The sequence below is a fragment of the Symphalangus syndactylus genome, chromosome 10 (genome assembly GCF_028878055.3).
Source record: "Symphalangus syndactylus isolate Jambi chromosome 10, NHGRI_mSymSyn1-v2.1_pri, whole genome shotgun sequence".
Classification (NCBI taxonomy): Eukaryota; Metazoa; Chordata; class Mammalia; order Primates; family Hylobatidae; genus Symphalangus; species Symphalangus syndactylus.
The window spans coordinates 21,794,762-21,816,283 of NC_072432.2; the positions used below are offsets into that span (position 1 = coordinate 21,794,762).

Sequence of the window (21,522 nt, forward strand, 5' to 3'; positions counted from 1 at the left end):
TAATGTGTGCCATTTTTACCAATTCTTGTTTGCTGTGGTTTTTGGAGAATACTATCTTCCTCCATAAATTCTTAAATAATGTTCAAGAAAAGTACTGTGTGATGGATGAATCTTCTTTAGGAAACTATTCCATGATTACTTCCTTTGTAAACCAGTACATACTATTTACTTTTCACCAGAAATTACACGCCCTAGAGTAATTTAAACTGACACATAATTGTGCTTCTATTAAGGTTTTTATTTCTAATCTCTTCCCAATTTATAGAGGAATAAAATTATTGATGCCATCTTATGTGAGGACCAGGTGATTGTAATTCCCTTAAGAGTGTGAGCGTGTGCCAGACAGAGTTGCTGAAGAGAGAATGTGATATTATGAAATATACATTTGGTCTTCAACTCTGTTTCCTGTCATGCAACTCCTGAAATCCTTGGAATCTCCAAAGTGATGTCTTTTTTTTTTCCTGAGATGGAGTCTTGCTTTGTTGCCAAGGCTAGAGTGCAGTGGTGCGATCTCGGCTCACTGCAACCTCCACCTCCCAGGGTCAAGTGATTCTCTTTCCTCAGCCTCCCAAATTGTATGGGATTACAGGCACATGCCACCACGCCCGGCTGATTTTTGTATTTTTAGTACAGACGGGGTTTCACCATGTTAGCCAGGCTGGTGTCAAACTCCTGACCTCTAGTGATCTGCCCGTCTTGGCCTCCCAAATTGCTTGGATTACAGGCGCCCAGCCAGATGGGTTTTATTTGACCCTATATATCGTGACTTACTTTCCAATCTGATTCTGGCATAACATTATGAGACAAGGAAAAAAATCAAAATATTTAAACTCACTATATATTTCCTTGCCATACCTTGAAATTGCCCTGCGGAGTCTCTTGCGGGAAGAATCCACATTCTGTAGAGAATCCCCTTTCCTCTTTGTTTTCCTTCCTTCCTTTCCAGGTCCAGGAGAAAATCAAGTAAGAACCAGGCACCCTTTTAGGTCTGATAAGAAACATTTTACCACCTGCTCTCTCTGAAGTCGACTGAGAGCTTCCTCTGCACAATAAAACTTGGTCTCCACAATCCTTTATCTTAACCTGAACATTTCCTTGCTCTTGATCCCAGGTCTTCGGATGAAGTCAACCAGTTGTCAACCAGAAAATGTTTAAATCTACCTATACCCTGGAAGCCCCACGCTTTGAGTTGTCCCACCTTTCTGAACCAAACCAACGTATTTTTTAAACGTATTTGATGTTTCATGCCACCCTAAAATATATAAAACCAGGCTGTGCCCTGACCAACTCAGGCTCATGTTCTCAGGGCCTCCTGAGGGCTGTGTCACAGGCCACGGTCACTCATATTTGGCTCACAATAAATCTCTTCAAATGTTTTACAGAGTCCGACTCTTTTCGTCGACACTACATCGCTTCTCCATTCCTAATCCCAAATTATATGAAGAAACGCCTCTAAATAAAAGCAAGCCATTTCCTATGCATACATGCTCGGACAGTGCAGCTTTGCAACGGCAACTGGAGTCCTTGAGACAGCTCCCAGCTCACACCCACAGAGCATCTCCTGCAGAGCTGATCCAGGGCAAAGGGAAACAGATTGCGTCTCTCAGTCTTCCAGATTCCAACAATGATCGCTGGTCCTTCAGAGTTATGTTTCGTGGGAGTGACACGCTCTGAGCAACGATCCTTGTTATTACAGATTGTCTCCTTTGGGCGAAAAGAAATGGTCAACATTTGGCTGGAAGAAACATGATGAGGCTTTTCCTTGTGGCCACACAGTCCTCTGTCTTGAATGAGCAGCTAAAAGAAGGGGTAAAAGATATGTAAATGATTTGTTTGAATGAATCAAATAAACAGAAGTGATTATTAATTAAGGTAAACTGGATAAGAAAGCTAACACCTCATTTATGGAATAGACAGCTATTTACACAGTCTGACTTTAGAAGTATTGAAAGATTCTCTAACTTCAAAATACTTTATGCTGGCATGGCGCAGTGGCTCACTCCTGTAATCTCAGCACTTTGGGAGGCCGCAGCGGGCAGATAACCTGAGCTCAGGAGTTCAAGACCAGTCTGGTCAACATGGTGAAACCCCATCTCTATTAAAAATACAAAAATTAGTCTGGCGTGGTGGTGCTCGCCTGTAATCCCAGCTGCTCTGGAGGCTGAGACAGGAGAATCGCTTGAACCCAGGAGGCAGAGACTGCAGTGAGCCAAGATTGTGTCACTCCAGCCTGGGCGACAGAGTAAGACTCCGTCTCAAACACAAAAACAAAAAACAACTTTATCCTGCTGGCCATGGTGGCTCACACCTATAATCCCAGCAGTTTGGGAGGCTGAGGCAGGTGCATGACTTGAGGTCAGGAGTTCAAGACCAGCCTGACCAACATGGTGAAATCCCATCTCTACTAAAAATACAAAAATTAGCCAGGTGTTGTGGTGCATGCCTGTAATCCCAGCTACTTGGGAGGCTGAGGCAGGAGAATCACTTGAATACGGGAGGCAGAGGTTGCAGTGAGCCGAGATTGTGCCACTACACTCCAGCCTGGGCAACAAAAAAAACTTTATCCCAAGTTGCCATCACAGTATCTGAAACCCATACCATCAGACAATTCACTACTTTGAATGAAGGCAGTATATATCTGTAAGAGTGTACTCCATTGAGCATGAATCTATGTCATACTAAGAAAAAACCATACACACAGACAGATGTTCATTAATGTCCATGAATGTAAAGAAATCCCAGATTTAAATAAATAGTTGTATTTACCGTAAAACTTACTGGCGTTTGGAAAAACTAAGCATTACAAATCTCCAAAAAATGTGACATAATAGGCAGTATGTTTCAAACTTGATTGGCAATGGGACACTGTTTTACAATACATCTTATGAGATTGGTTTTACTCAGATTAAAAAAGGCGTCTTTCCCAGGTGACAACTGAGAGTACGTATCATAGTCTGACGGGGCTAATATAACAAAAACAGAATAAATGGGGTGGCTTATAAACAAAAACAGAATAAATGGGGTGGCTTTTAAACAAAAACATTTATTGCTCACAATTCTGGAGAGCTGAAAGTCCAAGATTAAAGGCACCAGCAGATTTGGTGTCTGGTGAGAGCTCATTCTCTGGTTAATAGATGGCACTTTCTCACTGTCACCTGCCATAGTGGAAGGAGCTAGGTAGCTCCTTGGGGTTTCTTTTACGAAGGCACTAATCCCATATGAGAGGGCTCTATTTTCATGACCTAGTCACATCCCAACATCTCCACCTTCTAATACAATTGCACTGGGGACTAGGTTTCAATGTATAAATTTGAGGGTGGGGTGACACAATTATTCAGACCATGGCAGTATGCAAATATCCTAACTAGATGGGCAACTCCTGAATACATTATCCTGCAGAAATAACTGAACACGAATTTTTATTTTTTTTTTGGTAGATATGCGGATCTCATTATGTTGTCCAGTGTAGTTTCAAACTACTGGCCTCAAGTGGTTCTCCTGCCTCACCTCCCAAAGCGCTGGGATTACAGGTGTAAGGCTTTTTTTTTTTTTTTCTTTCATCAAGAAAACTTGAAACTTGCAGCAACAGGGGATTTTCATGTTGGTGTGATTAAGAGAGAATGGTGATACCTAGTGAGTGCTAGGGCATCCACGAGGAAAATTGCTGAGCAGCTGAACTCATGTACAGCACTACCCAGTAAAAATTACAAGAAACCCCACAGCGAGGAGAGCACGTGATGGAGAACAGAGAGCCTGTGTGAGAATCATCAAAGAGACAGAAATGGAAGTGCATTGGGAAAATGGTGGGAGACATTTAAGTTTTTTTGTTTGTTTGTTTGTTTGTTTGTTTTAAGATGGAATCTCGCTCTGTTGCCAGGCTGGAGTACAGTAGCACAATCTCAACTCACTGCAACTTCCGCCTCCCGGATTTAAGTGATTCCCCTGCCTCAGCCTCCCGAGTAGCTGGGACTACAGGTGTGCGCCACCATGCCTGGCTAATTTTTTGTATTTTACTAGAGACAGGGTTTCACCATGTTGGCCAGGATGGTCTCGAACTCCTGACCTCGTGATCTGCCCACCTCAGCCTCCCAAAGTGCTGGGATTACAGGCATGAGCCACTGTGCCTGGCTGGCTTTTTTTTGTTTGTTTTAAATAGAGACAAGGTCTTGCTCCATTGCGCACGCTGGAGTGCAGTGGGCTTATCATAGCTCACTGTAGCCTCAAAATCTCAGGCTCAAGCAATCCTCCCACCTCAGCCTCCTGAGTAGCTGGGACTACAGGTTTGCAGCAATGTGCCCAGCTAATTGTTTAAACAATTTTTTTGTGGAGACAGGGTCTTACTATGTTGCCTAGGCTGGTCTCGAACTCCTAGCTCAAGCAATCCTCCTGCCTCAGCCTCCCAAAGAAGTGCTGGGGTTACAGATGTGAGCCACCACATCCAGTCAAAAGACATTTTTTTGTGCATGCAAATCTTTTGCCTAGAACTACCCTTACCAGAAAAGTAAAATCCACCATTTTTCATTTCCGGAGGCAGCCAGCTATTACAGGCTGCTTCTAAGGAAGTCATCCAAATGTGATTCTTTCTGCAGCACACTGTAAATGGATGTAATTACAGTGTGCAAAATAGTGGAGACCTTCAGAAATACGAAGTTACAGCCTAACACTCAATACTGTGTGACTCTCCAGTGCTCTGAAGTTTAACAACCACATTTTAATTCCCCCGCTTCTCTATGGAGAATGGGTTAATTTCCTTGTCTGAAAACCATTCATCAAAAGCACACAATGTTTAATTCTGTATTTGGAATTTATTCTTACGACGAGAGTTTCAGATTTGCCTCCAAGGAAAAGCACCTGTAATAGAACCCCCAGAAAATATTAATTTCTTCTGTAAAGTGAAGTGTTAGTCAAGACCCCAAATTTATATAAACACCATTCCAATTTTAAAATTAAGTTTCTCAGTTTAAAGAGATTAGGGATTCACTTGATCCTAAGAGAACACTTTCCAACGTCACCTCTCAGTATAACTGAATAAATTCAAAAGAAAGTGGTGATAGCGCTTTTATTTTGGGAGATGAGCAGATCATGTCAGTATCATAATTCAACGAAGACACGATACACACGTGGACTGTTATTTTGAACTGCATCCTTTTCCAAATGAAGGGAAAATGTGTCTTGCTGTAGCAAGAGGGTTTTTTTTCTTCTTCCCACCTAAAGTCATGTTTTTCACCTTAATACTCACATTCGATTAAATATTTTCATGTGCAGTTTCTATCGCCTGTCAAAAGGCGCAATTTGCCTGTTATATGATGTGCTAACATATTTGTACCTTATCATCTGTTAATTAGTGTGACAGCCTGAGACTTCTTTTTTTTTTAAATTTACGGCAGCCCTTGGTGTCTAGGCTTAGGTTAAAAGTACAGGCTGACATAACTGCTATCCTTTTACACTTACTTGGTGTTCTCTGGATGCTGACAGAAATATTTTTTATGCTGATAAGCCAGGCTGTCCTGTTATCTAAAAGAGGAAAGAAGGCAAGCAAAAAAGTTAGGGAAACAAACATTTCTATGACTGCACCCATGCCAGAAGGTAAGCAATAATCCCATCTCTGAGGGGTACAAATGATACCTTATTCCTACAAGATTTCTTGTAAAATACTGAATTTGCCTGATGTCCGAACAAAATTAGGTTGTCTTCTATTACTATAATAAATAAAGTGAGTAATAATAGCTTGTCCTTTTAAAGAAGTCTCTGGTTAATTTCAAATCCTGTCTTTTCCAACTTTTTCTCTCCTTGCCTTTCGGTCTATCCCCTTACCAATCAGAAAGTCATCTTTAAATAAGGTGGTTAAGGGTTTTGAATGTGAACGGAATCATAGGAATCACTCAGTACAGGTGCAACTACAAGGTCAGGTGTGAGCCATGAAGAACCACATTAGGTGTTCATGCAATTCATTAGCAAAGCGCAACTCTCAAGCAAGGCAAAGGAAACTTATCCAACCTGTTAACCAGGTACAGGAATTCTACAGCAACACTCAGCAGCTCGTGGTAGCATTTCAACAGAGCACAACACAAACCACTGTCTCAGAGCAGGCACGTATTAGCCACTGGCATCTGCATTCTGAGACCTTTGCCAATGTTATTACTGGAACACAAAACTAGAGGCAGAGAGAAATGTGCCAAAATTAGCTGCAAAATAAGACACAACCAATATTCCGTTTCAAACCATTGATATCAAAATACTCAAAAGAATAAAGCAAGTTATTTAACATCATCGTCTTTAGTTACTGACTTACTATTTGGAGGAAAAGACAAAGCCAGGACTGCCTTCCATTTTCTTCTCTTCTTCATTTGCACTACACATTCTGACAGTCACATGCCTTCTTATCCCAAGTCATCATTTGCTCTGGGACTCTAGTTCTCAGGATTCTTTCTGTTGAATGACCTGAGTCAAGATGTTTCACTGGGAGAGTCCAAGCAGTATCGAGATGGAGGATCTATTATCCGCGGTATTCCTCGGACACCATGGGGTTAACTGAGGTTCTGAAGGTTCAGTGGGACTTGCGGTGGATCCTATAGATCCTGAAGTCTTGGTGCTTAGGCTCGTGGTCTGCCCCTGTTCTAACTTCAACAGGGAAGCCAGTGTGGCCAGAACTTACCCTCTTTGAAGAATTTTCCCAGCCCACGCTGTGCCTACAAAAATAGAGTCATTCTGTTTTTACAATATAGAGTTTCACCAGTAAACCCTTGGGATCTCTAACTTAAAGAGCAGAGGAGTGAGCCAGGAAGTCTTCTCAATCATTCAAAATCTGCCAAACGTAGCCGGGTGCCATGGCTTGCACCTGTAATCCCGGCACTGGGAGGCAAAGGCGGGAGGATCGCTTCAGCTCAGGAGCTCAAGACCACCCTGGGCAAGGTAGTGAGACCCCTACCCTTACCAAAAAAAAAAAAAAATCTGACAACACAGAACAGTCTTTCAATAGGTAATTACTCTAGAAATTAGCCCTTTGGGAATTTTTATCCCTAAAAAGCTTAGACAAAGTCAAGTGTATTGATTTGTTATAGCATCTAACTGACATACTATGTGTTGAATACTGTTGTTGATTCTAGCGCTTGAAGGAACTTTTATAAGTGACTTATGTCTTATGTTTCATGTCTGAAAAGTACCATCGTTAACTTTAAAGACAACTTAAATTTGAGCAAAATTGTATTAAGAAAAATGGCATTTGCTGTCACTTTGCAGGTCTGATTTTCAAGGGTAACACTTTCCCACTATTCTGTATCCTGCCTGCAGGAGGTGGTAGTGGTGAAGGGCCTGCAGTACTGGATGTTTCTAAAAGTAAGAGAAGAATAATTAACATAGGCTGGGCACAGTGGCTCATGCCTGTAATCCCAGCACTTTGGGAGGCTGAGGCAGATGAATCACCTGAGGTCAGGAGTTCAAGACCAGCCTGGCCAACATGTTGAAACCCCATTTCTACTAAAAATACAAAAATTAGCTGGGCATGGTGGCACATACCTGTAATTCCAGCCTCTCAGGAGGCAGAGGCAGGAGAATCGCTTGAACTCAGCAGGCGGAAGTTGCAGTGAGCCGAGATCACGTCACTGCACTCCAGCCTGGGTGACAGAGTGAGACTCCGTCTCAAAAAAAAAAAAAAAAAAGAATAACATAAAATTCAGGAGGGTGGCTGCCTGCAATGGGGAGGTGAGAAACGTGGCAGTGGGGAGATATGCAAAGAACATCAATGGCATTGACGATGCTGGGTTGGGTTCAGGGCTGTTTACGTTATTACTAGGCCTTATAAATTACATAATATATGTTGCATTATTCATCTGTATCAATTAAAAAAAACCTGTGTGCTTGCCCTCAAATAAGAGCTGCCACATTTATGCTCCTTAGATTAAAAAAATAGTCTTTTTTTCTTTTTATTTTTTTGAGACAGGGTCTTGCTTTGTCACCCAGGCTGGAGTGCAGTGGGGCAATAACAACTCACTATTGCCTCAGACTCCTGGGATGCAGCCATCCTCCCACCTCAGCCTTCCAAGTAGCTGGGACTACAGCATGCAACACCACGCCTGGCTAATTATTTTGTTTTGTTGTTGTTGTTGTTGTTGTTGAGATGGAGGCTCGCTCTGTCACCCAGGCTGAAATGCAGTGGTGTGATTTCGGCTCACTGCAACCTCCACCTCCCAGGTTCAAGCGATTCTCCTATCTCAGCCTCCCAAGTAGCTGGGATGACAGGCATGTGCCACCACGCCTGACTACTTTTTGTACTTTTAGTAGAGACGTGGTTTTGCCATGTTGGTGAGGCTGGTCTTGAACTCCTAACCTCAGGTGATCTGCCCGCATTGGCCTCCCAGAGTGCTGAGATGACAGGCATGAGCCACTGCGCCTAGCCCTGCTAATTATTTTATTTTTTGTATAGATGAGGTTTTGCTATGTTGCCCATGCTAGTTTCAAACTCATGGGCTCAAGCCATCCTCCCGTCTCGGCCCCCCCAAGGTGCTGGGATCACAGGTGTAAGTCACCACACCCAGCCAAAGATAGTTCTTTACGAAAATGACCCAATCATCCTCACATCCTATTACCATCTAAATATCAGAATAATGAAATACTCTATTTTTAAACAGTTTAAGGAATCTTAAGAAAAAGAATGCCAAAGCCTAATATGAAAGTTTTCCTGTTACATCTGTTCCTATTAACACGTATTCTAACCTTAATCTCACACATATGCTGTGATTATGAAGTGCTTTCTGACTCACCCTGCTTCTCTAAAACCTCTCTCTGAGACTTCAGGCTCTTTGCATTAAAAGCCCTTTTGAGTTTCTTTATTTCTCCACAGATGGTGATTTTTAAAAATCCCAGTGAATGTCCTTTGCCTCCTTCCAAGAGGAAAGGGTTGGACACTAGATTGTTTTTAAGATCTTCTTCTGGCTCTCAACATCTCTCATTTTGTGATCATCAGGAAGAGTGCTAGCTTTTCTTTCCAGCTTCCTTGTTATGAAAGCATCTGGTTCCTTCTCTGCACAATTAGAGAGAAAAAAGAATGCTTGAAATTAGGAATACCTTTGCTTTCTGACTCCTCACTTCTTTACTCTCTGATATGAGTCAAGTTTCCTTACTCACCAGAACACCTCCCACTGTGTCCCTCCACCTACACACTGGCCTCCCCTCCACACACCCATGCATGCACACATGCCTGCGTGCGCGCGCACACACACACACACACACACACATACACCAGTATATAAGGAGCCTGGCTTCACAGTGTCTCCAGGTGAGTTTCCACTTTGTTTCTGCTGATCTGTACCTAACAATCCCTTGTTTAGATAACAGCTAACATCTATTGATCCCTTTGCTATGCACTGTGCTAAACGCTTCACTTAGATTACTGGGTTGTTTTGTTTTAAGAGACAGGGTCCCATTCTGTTTCCCAGGTTGGAGTGCCAAGGCGTGATCATAGCTCACTCCAGCCTCGAACTCCTGGGCTCAAGCAATCCTCTTGCCTTAGCCTCTTGAGTAGCTCGAATAATAGGAGCCTGCCACCATGCCCAGCTAATTTTTTTTTTAAGAGGTAAGATTTCACTATGTTGCCGAGGCTAGTCTCAAACTCCTGATCTTGAGCAATCCTCCTGCCTGAGCCTCCCAAATAACTGGGATTGGATTACTGAGCAGTTCTTAGAGTTTGAGTTTTAGAGTCAGCTCGTCCTAGACTTACCGTCTTAGTCCGTTCTCATGCTACTGTAAAGCACTGCCCCAGACTGGGTAATTTACACAGGAAAGAGGTTTAATTGACTCACAGTTCTGTGGGTCTGCGGAGGCCTCAGGAAACTTACAATCATGGTGAAGGAGAAGCAAACATGTCCTCCTTCACATTGTGGCAGGAAGGAGAATTGCTGAGCAAAAAGGAGAAAAGCCCTTTGTAAAACCATCAGGTACTGTGAGAATTCACTCACTATCACAAGAACAGCAGCATGGGGGTAACTGCCCCCATGACTCAATTACCTCCCACCAGGTCCCTCCCATGACACATGGGGATTACGGGAACTACAATTCAGGAGAGATTTGGATGGGGACACAACCAAACCATGTCAATTTGAATCTTGACTTAGCCATTTATTAGCTATGAAACCTTGAGCAAAAGGACTTCACATATCTGAGCGTCAGTAAAATGGGGATTATGTGCCTGTAAACTTTTAAAATGTTTACAAAGCACTAATAGAGACTGGCACACAGACTGTTAATAAATGATAGTTATTTTTGTCACTGTTATTATTGTTATTGCCACTATATTGACTGAAATTCCTAAATCATTGCACCTAGACTCTCGGTTCAGGGCACTGATAACTTGGTTTTCCTGTCCGCAGTAGTGGTGTTGGATCCTTTCTCCTGACCTTTGGATCCTGGGCTTCTGGCAGATGCTCCCTGCATGGTGATCGCTTAGGCTACCACACCCTGAGTCCCACCTACCCTCCTGTCTAAAAACACTATTTTTTTCTTTCTGAGAAGGAGTCTCACTCTGTCACCCAGGCTTGAGTGCAGTGGCATGATCTTGGCTCACTGCAACCTCCACCTCCTGGGTTCAAGCGATTCTCCTGCCTCAGCCTCCCAAGTAGCTGGGTTTGCAGGTGCGGCACCATCACACCTGGCTAATTTTTGTATTTTTAGTAGAGACAGGGTTTCACTATGTTGGCAAGGCTGGTGTCAAACTCCTGACCACAGGTGATCTGCCCATCTTGGCCTCCCAAAGTGCTGGGATTACAGGTGTGAGCCACCATCCCCAGCTTTTTTTTTTTTTTTTTTTTTTTTTAATGGAGCCACGCTCTGTTGCCCAGGCTAGAGTTCAGTGGTGCGATCTCAGCTCACTGCAATTTCTGTCTCCCAGGTTCAAGGAATTCTTCTGCCTCAGCCTCCCAAGTAGCTGGCATTACAGCTGCGTGCCACCACAGCTGTCCAATTTTTGTATTTTTAGTAGAGATGGGATTTTGCCATGTTGGCCAGGCTGGTCTGGAACTTCTGACCTCAGTTAAAAGCACATTATTTACTCAATTCTGTTTGCTATTTCTGACTTCTTTGTACTTAAATCCTAATTACTGTCTCTTGTCTGGCGAACTCCACAGTGTTGCTCTAAAGACCCCAAATAAGACACTTTCATATTGTGTGTCATTTAATTCACATGCCAATCCTACGAAGGTACAGGGTTTCTACCATCCTCAACACTTAAACTCTGGTTTCCAGGCAGCTTCTTCAATTCTCATCGTCTCCCAGTGGGATATGCACCTAATCTTCTTAGTCATAGGACCATGCCTAGCTGCGAGAGAGGCTGGGCAATGTCACCTTTAACTGGGAGGCCATGAACCTCACTAAATTAGTTATGTGACAGAAAAGGGAAAAGGATCTTTGAGGCAACCTGGAGTTGGCCAGGGCAATGTAATAATATCCCCACTTTATATGAAGACACCATGGCTCAGAGACATTAAGAGGTCCCATAGCAAGAAAAGAGAGGAGCCAGAAATTGAAGTCAGGTCTATCTGACTGCAGAGCTACTTTCCAATGGACTGGTCTATACCACCTGGTCCCCTGTGTTCACAGAGAATCCACGTGTTGCAGCACACCCTGGCAGGAGATTCATTCCAAAGACAAGACTCTGATAGTTCCCCTTTATTCTAGCTAGGAGATTGAATCAAACTCTGGTTATTTTAGCTGCAATATAATTTTTATATATTTTATCTATGATTTTTATTTTTATATGTAATTTTATATATCCTAGATGTTTTTATATATCCTAGATATTTTTATATATCCTGGATATTTTTATATATCCTGGTAATATTTACTAAGTGACACAATTTTGCAAACTACACATGCAGAGGAGTTCTTTAGTAACTAAAGCTGCAAAGGCATGTGTTCCTTACATAGTACAATCAAAAACAGGACTTTTTTAATTTTTAAGAGACAGGGTCTCTGCTCTGTTGCTCAGGCTGGGGTGCAGTGGCACAATCACGGGTCACTGCAGCCTTGACCTTTCAGGTTCAAGAGATTCTCCCACCTAAGCACCCTGAGTAGCTGGGATCACAGGTGCATGCCACCATGCCCACCTAATGTCTAGTTTTCCCATTTTGTAGAGACAGGCTCTTCCTATGTTGCCCAGGCTGCTCTTGAACTCCTGGACTCAAGTGATCCTCCTGCCTTAGCCTCCCAAAGCACTGGGATTACAGGCATGAGCAACAAAGTTTCTGATTAGAAGTTTTAACTAACTCCATGGCAGAAAAATTTCTTTAGAAGACCTTCAAATGAAAACAAATTATTCATATTACTTAAAGAAAAAAAGTCAAGGAATTTGATTTATAAATTCAAGTTGTCCTTGCAATGTTTAGTTCCAGACCACATTGTTTTTCAACACTGAGAACACCACCATTTGGCATTCTTCACAGACACACATGGTTGAGCTTCCAGTTAATAAATAGCTTCCTGGCCATCATTTTGAGAGTTTAATTCCTTCTGTTTAATTAATCCAGCTCTCAACATTGTATTTATTAGAGACCAATAATCACATTATTGTGTGCTAATAGATGCTAGTATTTAAATAATTCTCCCAAGGATTTGGAAGTCATCCTGGGACCTATTTAATATTAGTAGTTAATGGCTTGCTAAAGAAAGTTGGTTTTCAATTTGCATATAGGTTCTTCGAATTCTCTTACTGGGACAAATACCATATTAATTAGGGTACGCTATCTGCTGTAACAAATAATCACAAATCTCAGTGACTTACAACAATAAAACTACATTTTTCTTTCTTTCTTTCTTTCTTCCTTTCTTTCTTTCTTTCTTTCTTTCTTTCTTTTTTTTTTGACAGAGTCTTGCTCTGTTGCCTAGGCTGGAGTGCAGTGGTGCGATCTTGGCTCACTGCAGCCTCTGCCTCCTGGGTTCAAGCGATTCTCTTGCCTCAGCCTCCTGAGTAGCTGGGATTACAGGTGTGCACTGCCATGCCTGGCCTATGTTTTTTATTTATATCATTTATATTTATATCAGATGTTAGGGTTAGTAGGAGGGTTCTGCTCCACACAGCTCTTCAAATATAGCCCCCTGCCCTCCTGTGGCTGCATTCCACAGGTCCTAGAGAATTCTCTTTAGCCAGCCCACAGATGAACAAAGAGAGGAAGGATAGTTGTTGATGGGCCGGTTCTGGAAGGAACATGTCTACTTCTACCACATCCCATTGGCTGGAATGTAGTGGCAGGAACACACCTAACTACCAGGGAGCCTGGGAAATGTAGTATAGCTATGTGTCCAGGAGGAGTGGGAAATGGGGTCAGTGAGCACAGTCACCAAATACCATTAAGTCTCTGTCACAAATACCAAAAGAAATTGCTAAGCTAAAAAAATACATAGGCTGGGCACAGTTACAAATATCAAAAGAAATTGCTAAGCTAAAAAAAATATATAGGCTGGGATTACACCTGTAATCCCAGCACTTTCAGAGGCCAAGGTGGGTGGATCACTTGAGGTCAGGAGTTCAAGACCAGCCTGGCCAACATGGTGAAACACGGTCTCTACTAAAAATACAAAAATTAGCTGGGTGTGGTGGCACATGCCTGTAATCCCAGCTATACAGGAGGCTGAGGCAGGAGAATTGCTTGAACCCGGGAAGCAGAGGTTGCATGAGCTGAGATTGTGCCTTGTACTTCAGCCTGAGTGATAGAGTGAGGCTCTGTCTATATATAGATATATATATCAACAAAGTGATTTGATTAACACATTTTTTTAAGTAATGGTGATATAATTTAAAATTCTGACCCTTTCTTTAACATTAGCAAATATTAGTGAGAGTAATAGGTGTTCTAATTCGAGTTATTGCTGGTTATCTACACAGCCATCTAAAGTCAAATATTTTTTATTGTGGCAAACTATACACAACATAAAATTTACTATTTTAACCTTTTATTATTATTATTTTTGGTTTTAACCATTTTGAAGTACAGTTCAATATGGGTACATTCACATTGTTGTACAAGTACCCACACTGCTGCTCTCCAGAACTTTTTTTATCATCCCAAACAGATAACAGCTCCTCATCTTCTTCTTCCCTCAGCCCCTGGTAACCACTTTTCTCATTTCTGTCTCTATAAGTGTACTACTCAAAGTATCTCATAGAAGTGACATAATACAATGTCTGCTCTGTGTCTGGCTTATATCACATAGCAAAATGTCTTCCAGGTTCATCTAAGCTCCAGCATTATCAGAATTTTATTCTTTCTTTCTTTTTTTTTTTTTTTAAAAAGACGAATTTTCTCTCTTGTTGCCCAGGCTGGAGTGCAATGGTGTGATTTCGGCTCACTGCAATCTCTGCCTCCTGGGTTCCAGTGATTCTCCTGCCTCAGCCTCCTGGGTAGCTGGTATTAACAGGCGACCGCCATCACGCCTGGCTAATTTTTTTGTATTTTCGGTAGAGACAGGATTTCACCATGTTGGCCAGGCTGGTCTCAAACTCCTGACCTCAGGTGATCCACTCACCTCAGTCTCCCAAAGTGCTAGGATTACAGGCATGAGCCACCACGCCCGGCCCAGAATTTTATTCTTTTTTAAGGTTAAATAATATTCTATTGTGCCTATATGCCACTTTTTTTTTTTTAATCTGCTCATCTATTGGACATTTGGGTTGCTTCCACCTTTTGGCTATTGTGAATAATGCTATAAAAGACTGAGCTCCTGCGTTTACTTCTTTGGTAGAATTCCACCAAGAAGTGGAATTGCTGGATCACATGGCAATTATGATGGATTGCTTTTGAGGAATTGCCTGCCCGTTATCCACAGCAGCTATGAAGTCAAAATATTTTTTAAGACAAACTTGTAGTTGGCTTCTACAAAAGGTTGTAAAAACGTACCGATGATGACATAGTCCCGGAAGAAAGGCTCACTCAGTTGCGGAGTTATGTGTTCTTAATCTGGCTCTTTAAGATCTAGAATGAGGTTAGGCGTGGTGGCTCACGCCTATAATCACAGCACTTTGGGAGGCTGAGGCAGGCATACCATGAGGTCAAGAGATCGAGACCATCCTGGCCCACATGGTGAAACCTCCGTCTCTACTAAAAATACAAAAATTAGCCGGGCATGGTGGTGCGTGCCTATAGTCCCAGCTACTCAGGAGGCTGAGGCAGGAAAATCACTTGAACCCGGGAGGTGGAGGTTGCAGTGAGCCGACCCTGCCCTCCAGCCTGGGGACAGAGAGAGACTCCATCTCAAAAAAAAAAAAAAAAAAAAAAAAAAAAAAAAAAAAAGAAAAGATCTAGAATGATTTAAATTTCACTTTTCCTTTGCTTCTAAGTGAAGTAACAATATACATTGAATACTTAGTTGTATTTTCTGGGGGGTACAAAGAATAGGAATTTGATAGAAAAAGATCTGTGTGTTCAAAGTTCTGTTCTAGTTCTCTTGTGACATTAGTATCTAATAGGTGTCCTATAAATGATAGGAATGGCTTATCACACCATGACTCAAAATTAAACCAAGAAAATCTCTGCAGCACTGTAAATTTCAGCTTCCAATTAACAATTAAAACCTAACAGCAACATCATTGATAGAATTGACATCATAGGTCCTGCTTTTTTTCCTGCTGCTTATGTGATAATTATCTGGATTATTTTCTATTTTGCCCCCCCCCCCCCAGATTGTTTCTATAAACTACTTTTGTGTAAAAATTTAAAACAACTAACTAGGGTGATAAAAACCTGTGTGTTTTCTAGAAGTTTAACCCAAACAGCAGGGGCTTTGGATGTTTGCTTTTGATTTCATCCTTTTTGCCAATTTAGTGTTCCCGGGTACAGGTACTGTCAAAATTCAAAGATACTATGAAAATGAAAAGTAAGTACTGTAGAAATGAGAGTGCATTTGAACTAAACCTTAACTGAGAGATTGATTTGGAAACTCGGTTCCTTAATAATGTGATTTTCAACTTTGCTATTTCATCACAGACATACGACAGTACATTGATATTCTCGGTTTCAAAAATTATTTCCAAGTTAAGTTTCTCTAGGAAGAAAGACTGAAAAATAAAGTTGGGCACAAGTTTGATGCCAGATTATCATGTTTGACAGCAGAACATCATCAAGAACCCTTTTCACCCATTCTTGTCCGCCTATCCCAGGGCTAGTAGATTTTGAGGCCAGTAGTGAAGAATGTTTCTTTTGCTTTCTAAAAGATTCAATAGCATTTAGTGTTTAACTAGCAATAGTGCTTAGCGAAATAGGATTACAGTGTGTACACAGGTGCTATATGCTAAAAAGTTTTCCATTCTTGTGCATTGGATTTACATGATTTTCTCTACTGTTCTTTGTTCGTTTGTGTTTGTTTGTTTTTGTTTTTGCTTTTTGAGATGGAGTCTCACTCTACCTCCCAGGCTGGAGTGCAGTGGCACGATCTCGGCTCACTGCACTCTCTACCTCCCAGGTTTAATCTATTTTCCTGCCTCAACCTCCTGAGTAGCTGAGACTACAGGTGCACGGCATGACGCTCGGCTAATTTTTGTATTTTTTTTTTTTTTTTTTTTTTGAGATGGAGTTTCACTCTGTTGCCCAGGCTAGAGTGCAGTGGCATGATCTTGGCTCAATACATCCTCCGCCTCCCGGGTTTAAGCAATTCTCTGCCTCAGCCTCCCGAGTAGCTGGGATTACAGGCACCAACCACCACGCCTAGCTAGTTTTTGTGTGTGTGTTTCGTTTTTTTGTTGTTTGTTTGTGTTTTTTCTTTTTTTAGTAGAGAGATGGTTTCACCATCTTGGCCAGGCTGATCTTGAACTGCTCACCTTGTGATGCACCCGCCTCGGCCTCCCAAAATGCCAGGATTACAGGCATGAGCCACCGCACCTGGCCTTTTTTTTTTTTTTTTTAGGGGAGATAGGTTTTCACCATGTTGGCCAGGCTGGTCTCAAACTCCTGGCCTCAAGGGATCTGATCACCCTGGCCTCCCAAATTGTTGGGATTGCAGACGTGAGCCACAACACTGGCCTCTGCCTTTCTTTGAACACACCTGTAGACAATAGTTTGAGAAAGTTCCTGAAATAAATATCCTGCATATTAATTTGAAGTTTCTTTGTAGCTGCTTCTTTCAAAAGAGAAATAAAATCTCTTTACCACTATCTTTTTAAGGAGTAAAGCCACAGAAGTAAGAGCGTGCATTTGAAACCCATCACAAATCTTGCTCAGTGGATTTAATGTGGGCAGTGGAGAATTTAGTAACTTCCATAAAGAAAAACTAAAGTTTATTTTTCAATTTTTTTTTTTTTTTTTTTTTTGAGACAGGGTCTCTCTCTGTCACTAGGCTGAAGTGCAGTGGCATGATCTCAGCTCACTGCAATCTCCACCTCCCAGGTTCAAGCAATTCTCATGCCTCAGCCTCCTGAGTGGCTGGGACTACGGGCACGCACCACCACACCCGGCTAATTTTTGTATTTTTAGTAGAGATGGGGTTTTACCATGTTGGCCAGGCTGGTCTCCAATTCCTGGCCTCAAGTGATCTGCCCACCTTGGCCTCCCAAAGTGGTGGGACTGCAGGCGTGAGCCACTGCGCCTGGCCTGAAGTCGTTTTTTAACAAGGACCTCGTGTATCATTTAACATCTAGCAGCATAGACTACTAAAATTCATAACATTATAAATAATGGACTTTCGAGCCTCTCCTTAACACCGTCAGGTCCACATTTATATGGCTCCGTGCTTGTAGCACACACAAAGAGGGAGCTAGCACTGAAATCACTCCAGAAGCCTCCCTGGATCCAACTCCTCATTACAGAATCTCAGTGTGAGCCCGTCATTGCTACTAATATCCAACTGTCCCAGCACTCATGCCTCTGCAGTTCTTAACCCCTACAGTTATTCTTGTCTCTCCTACTCTTGGGCCCTATTTTTATCCCTTTTCTGTTTCTAGGATTTACCCAGCCATCCTCCTTAAGAACCAATTTTTTCCTCAGTATCTTCTCCCTGACTGTCCCTTACCAACCAACCCCTTTTCTAAATAACTTCTTGTACTTTTACCCTTAAAAAACAAAAAACAGAGAACAAGACCTGTATATTTTTTTCTCCTCCTTTTTTTCTGATTTAAATGAATTAATTTATTTCTATTAATCTCCTATCAAAGCACCCCATTCTCTCCTGGTGCGGTGGCTCATGCCTGTAATCCCAGCACTTTGGGAGGTCAAGGCAGGTGGATCACTTGAGGTCAGGAGTTCGAGACCAAGCTGGCCAACATGGCAAAACCCCATCTCTACTAAAATTACACAAAATTAGCTAGCATGGTGGTGGGTGCCTGTAATCCCAGCTACTCAGGAGGCTGAGGCAGGAGAATCCCTTGAAACCAGGAGGTGGAGGCTGCAGTGAGGTGAGATTGCACCACTGTACTCCAGCCTGGGCAACAGAGCAAGACTCTGTCTCAAAAACAAACAAACAAACCAAAAAAATTCCCCATTCTCTACTAAGAAGGCATAGTGTAGTGACTGATATCAACTAATCTGGGTTCCTAGTCCCATCCTTGAACAAGGTGCTTGTCTAAGTTTGTTTTCTTGTCTGTAATTGGAGGGAAATAGCTCCTACCACCTGCAGGTTGCTCAAAATCTTAAACAAAATAACATACACCCATTACAAAACCTGGTAGAGTTGGCCCCGATAAACATCATCTATTAATATTATTATTAAATCTCTATTTTCCTTTGAAATGACATCTGTAGCTTCTGCCCATCTGCATACCTATTCTGTTTTTTCTCAGAATTCAGGATAAAATTAATTAACTTGGCCTTGTGCTATGGCTCGTGCCTGTAATCCTAACGCTTTGGGAGGCTGAGGTGGGAGGATCCTTTGAGCTTAGGAGTTTGAGACCAGGCTGGGCATCATAGCGAGACCTCCATCTCTACAAAATTACAAATATTAGCTGAGTGTGGTGGTGCACACTTGTAGTCCCAGCTGCTCAGGAGGCTGAGGCAGGAGGATCCCTCGAGCCCAGGAGTTCAAGGCTGCAGTGAGCTATGACTGCACCACTGTAATCTAGCCTGGGCAACAGAGCCATTTCAAAATAATAATAATAATAATAATTGATGACAGTGTAATATTGTTGGGGTTCAGAAAATGATACCCCAAAATGAAGGCCTTAGAAGCAGCTCTAACCTCATGTCCTCCTGCCTCTGGCCCGTCATTCTAGAAACTGGAATCCCTCTTCCCCAAGGTGATTCACAGAAGCCAGAACCCCCCTATCCCCAAAGCCAAGCATAAAACCTAAAAGTTTGACTCTGCGTGTCCCCTGACTCTCTGTGTCAAAACTGGCTGTAAAGAAATTCTCTGGCCTGCTTTGTTTGACTGTAGGTCATAAGACCCCCACTCCAGAAAGGGTCCTGCTCTATACCCAGAAGGAAGGAACACTGCACAGAAAAGCCAAAAAGAATCTAAACAGACAGGGCTTGCTCACTAAGTCTATTAGCATTATATCAGACCCTTTTTATGCCATCGTAGTATCTATTAGGTTTGTGCAGAAGTAATTGCAGTTTTTGCCATTAAAAAAAGCAATTACTTTTGCACCAGCTGAATACATGGCGGTCCATACTTTGTTGAACCTAAGCAAAAAAATGGACCGTTTCCCCTGCATCTTTGGGTCTTCATTCTACATAAAGTTATGATCTAGTATATTTGTATGCCTTTTCTACTGTGAAACTGCCTTTTGTCAGTTGATTTTCAGCAAACCTTCAGAGGACGAAGGAGAGGTTTGCCCTTGGCCCCCTACAATACCTAAAGGTATGACTCTTTATTGTGGCAGCTGCTCCAAGCATCATGTTTTGCCAACAGACTTACACACACTCACTAAGTTTATTTCAGTCGCAGCAAGTACCAGGGCCAGTTCAAGTGCTCTAGCACGGCACTCTAATTCTAAAGAGAAGGAAACGCGGCCCCGGGGCAGGAAACAGTGACAAGTGGGAACACAAAACCAAAGTTCTCCGTATGCAGCATGAGGATCGAGAACCCACTGTGACATCAAACTGCCAGCGCACCACCTCCGATTTATTCCTGGGGAAAACTAAAAGAGCTACGGAATGCTCCCTTGTTCCAGGATGTTCTATGGAGAACTGGGATCTGGGGAAAATGCAAGTTTCTTTCCGTTTGGGGATCTAGCCCCGAATTTTTTTCATTCAGGCAAACTACAGACAGTCAGACAGCCCCTGCAGGAGGGAGTGGCTAGGCAGAAACGCGGGGAACCGCCCCGGACCAGGGTGGGGCGTGGCGAGCGTTTGAAGGGGGTGTCCTACGAAGAGGTAGGGCGTGGCAAGGACCCACGGGGCGTGTCCTAGGACTCGGTGAGGGCTTGACCTCGGGCCAGGGGCGGGGAGAGAACCAGAGGGCTAAGTGGGAGGGAACAGGGGAGACTAAAAAGGCCAGGGAAGCTGGCCTGGTGGAAGTTCCCAGGGAGAAAGCGTCGCGTTGTGACTCGAGGTAAGGCTCCTAGGAGTCAGAGCAGGAGCCGGAACTGTGGGCCCAGTAGGAAGAGTGGGGCCCGACGGCGGAGGCCGCGCGGCCGGGGCTCGCTGCAGAGTTCTACGCGAGGGTCCTGCCGGAAGGAAGGATTTTCTAGCCGCTGGCGCTTGGGCCCTGCCGCCTCTCCCTAAGTGCTTGAGGGACGTTGCAAAGAGCGCCAGTCCCATGCGGCGCCAGCTCCCTGTGGCTCGACAGCAATGCCCGGGGGCGTCGTCGGGTAGCTGTGCTGGGTGGGAACGGCTATTCCCTGCTAAGCCTCCTTTAATAAGCTTTCTTTTTTTGTTTTTGTTTTTTTTTTTTTTTAATTCAGGGTCTGGCTCTGCTGCCCAGGCTAGAGTGCATTTGGCGCGATCACAGCTCACTGCAGCCTGGACCTCCTGAGCTCAAGCGAACTTCCTGCCTCAGCCTCCTGAGCTTCCTGAGTAGCTGCGACTACAGGCACGTGCCACCACGCCCGGTTAATTTTTGTATTTTGTAGAGAGTGTCTCGCCATGTTGCCCAGGCTGGTTTCGAACTTCTGGGCTCAATCAGTCTGCCTGCCTCGGCCTCCCAAAGTGCTGGCATACAGGTCTATATTTTTTGACAGTTTGTAAAAGCTAATTACCAGCGGTCATATGTCAGAGTCCTGTGCACTCTTGCTTAATCCACTCTGCAGCCCTGTGAAGGATTCTAGTGATAACGACAAAGCTAAGGTACAGAAAAATTAGGCCACACTGCTGGAACGTTTAGAGATGGAAACAAAGTTTAGAGGTGGAGTCTTTCTGACTCCACAGTCTGTGTGCTATTACTCTCTTAGACTACCTTATTCTTTGTACATCACAAGTCAACAGGAACTAAAGGTATACCCTTACATAAGCAGTAACAGGGGTTGCTGATTTAAAGAACTTTGGACCCGGAAAGACTAGAGCCCTATTCTAGTTCTGGTTCCAGCTCAGTGACTTTCGACAAGTTGGTTTTCTTTTGCTTTTTTTTTTAGACGGAGTCTCGCCCTTGCCCAGGCTGGAGTGCAGTGGTGCGATC

The 21,522-nt window shown here is 43.1% G+C and overlaps 1 protein-coding gene and 1 pseudogene across 10 annotated transcripts in view; both read left to right on the top strand.

Moving 5' to 3' along the window:
* Positions 1-20,294: 20,294 nt before the first annotated feature.
* The window catches only part of PTER (phosphotriesterase related), an 80,916-nt gene continuing 79,688 nt past the window's right edge, over positions 20,295-21,522 (top strand). For 3 of the 10 annotated variants that reach the window (XM_063610175.1, XM_063610173.1, XM_063610172.1), the window contains exons 1-2: positions 20,329-20,460; positions 20,813-20,940. The gene's annotated coding sequence lies outside the window, so the exon portion shown is untranslated. Of the gene's footprint in view, positions 20,461-20,812; positions 20,941-21,522 lie in introns of all 10 variants that reach the window. The other 7 variants (XM_063610174.1, XM_055296667.2, XM_063610176.1 and 4 more) reach the window with 6 other exon arrangements.
* LOC129491582 (uncharacterized) overlaps positions 21,117-21,522 on the top strand; it is a 32,437-nt pseudogene continuing 32,031 nt past the window's right edge.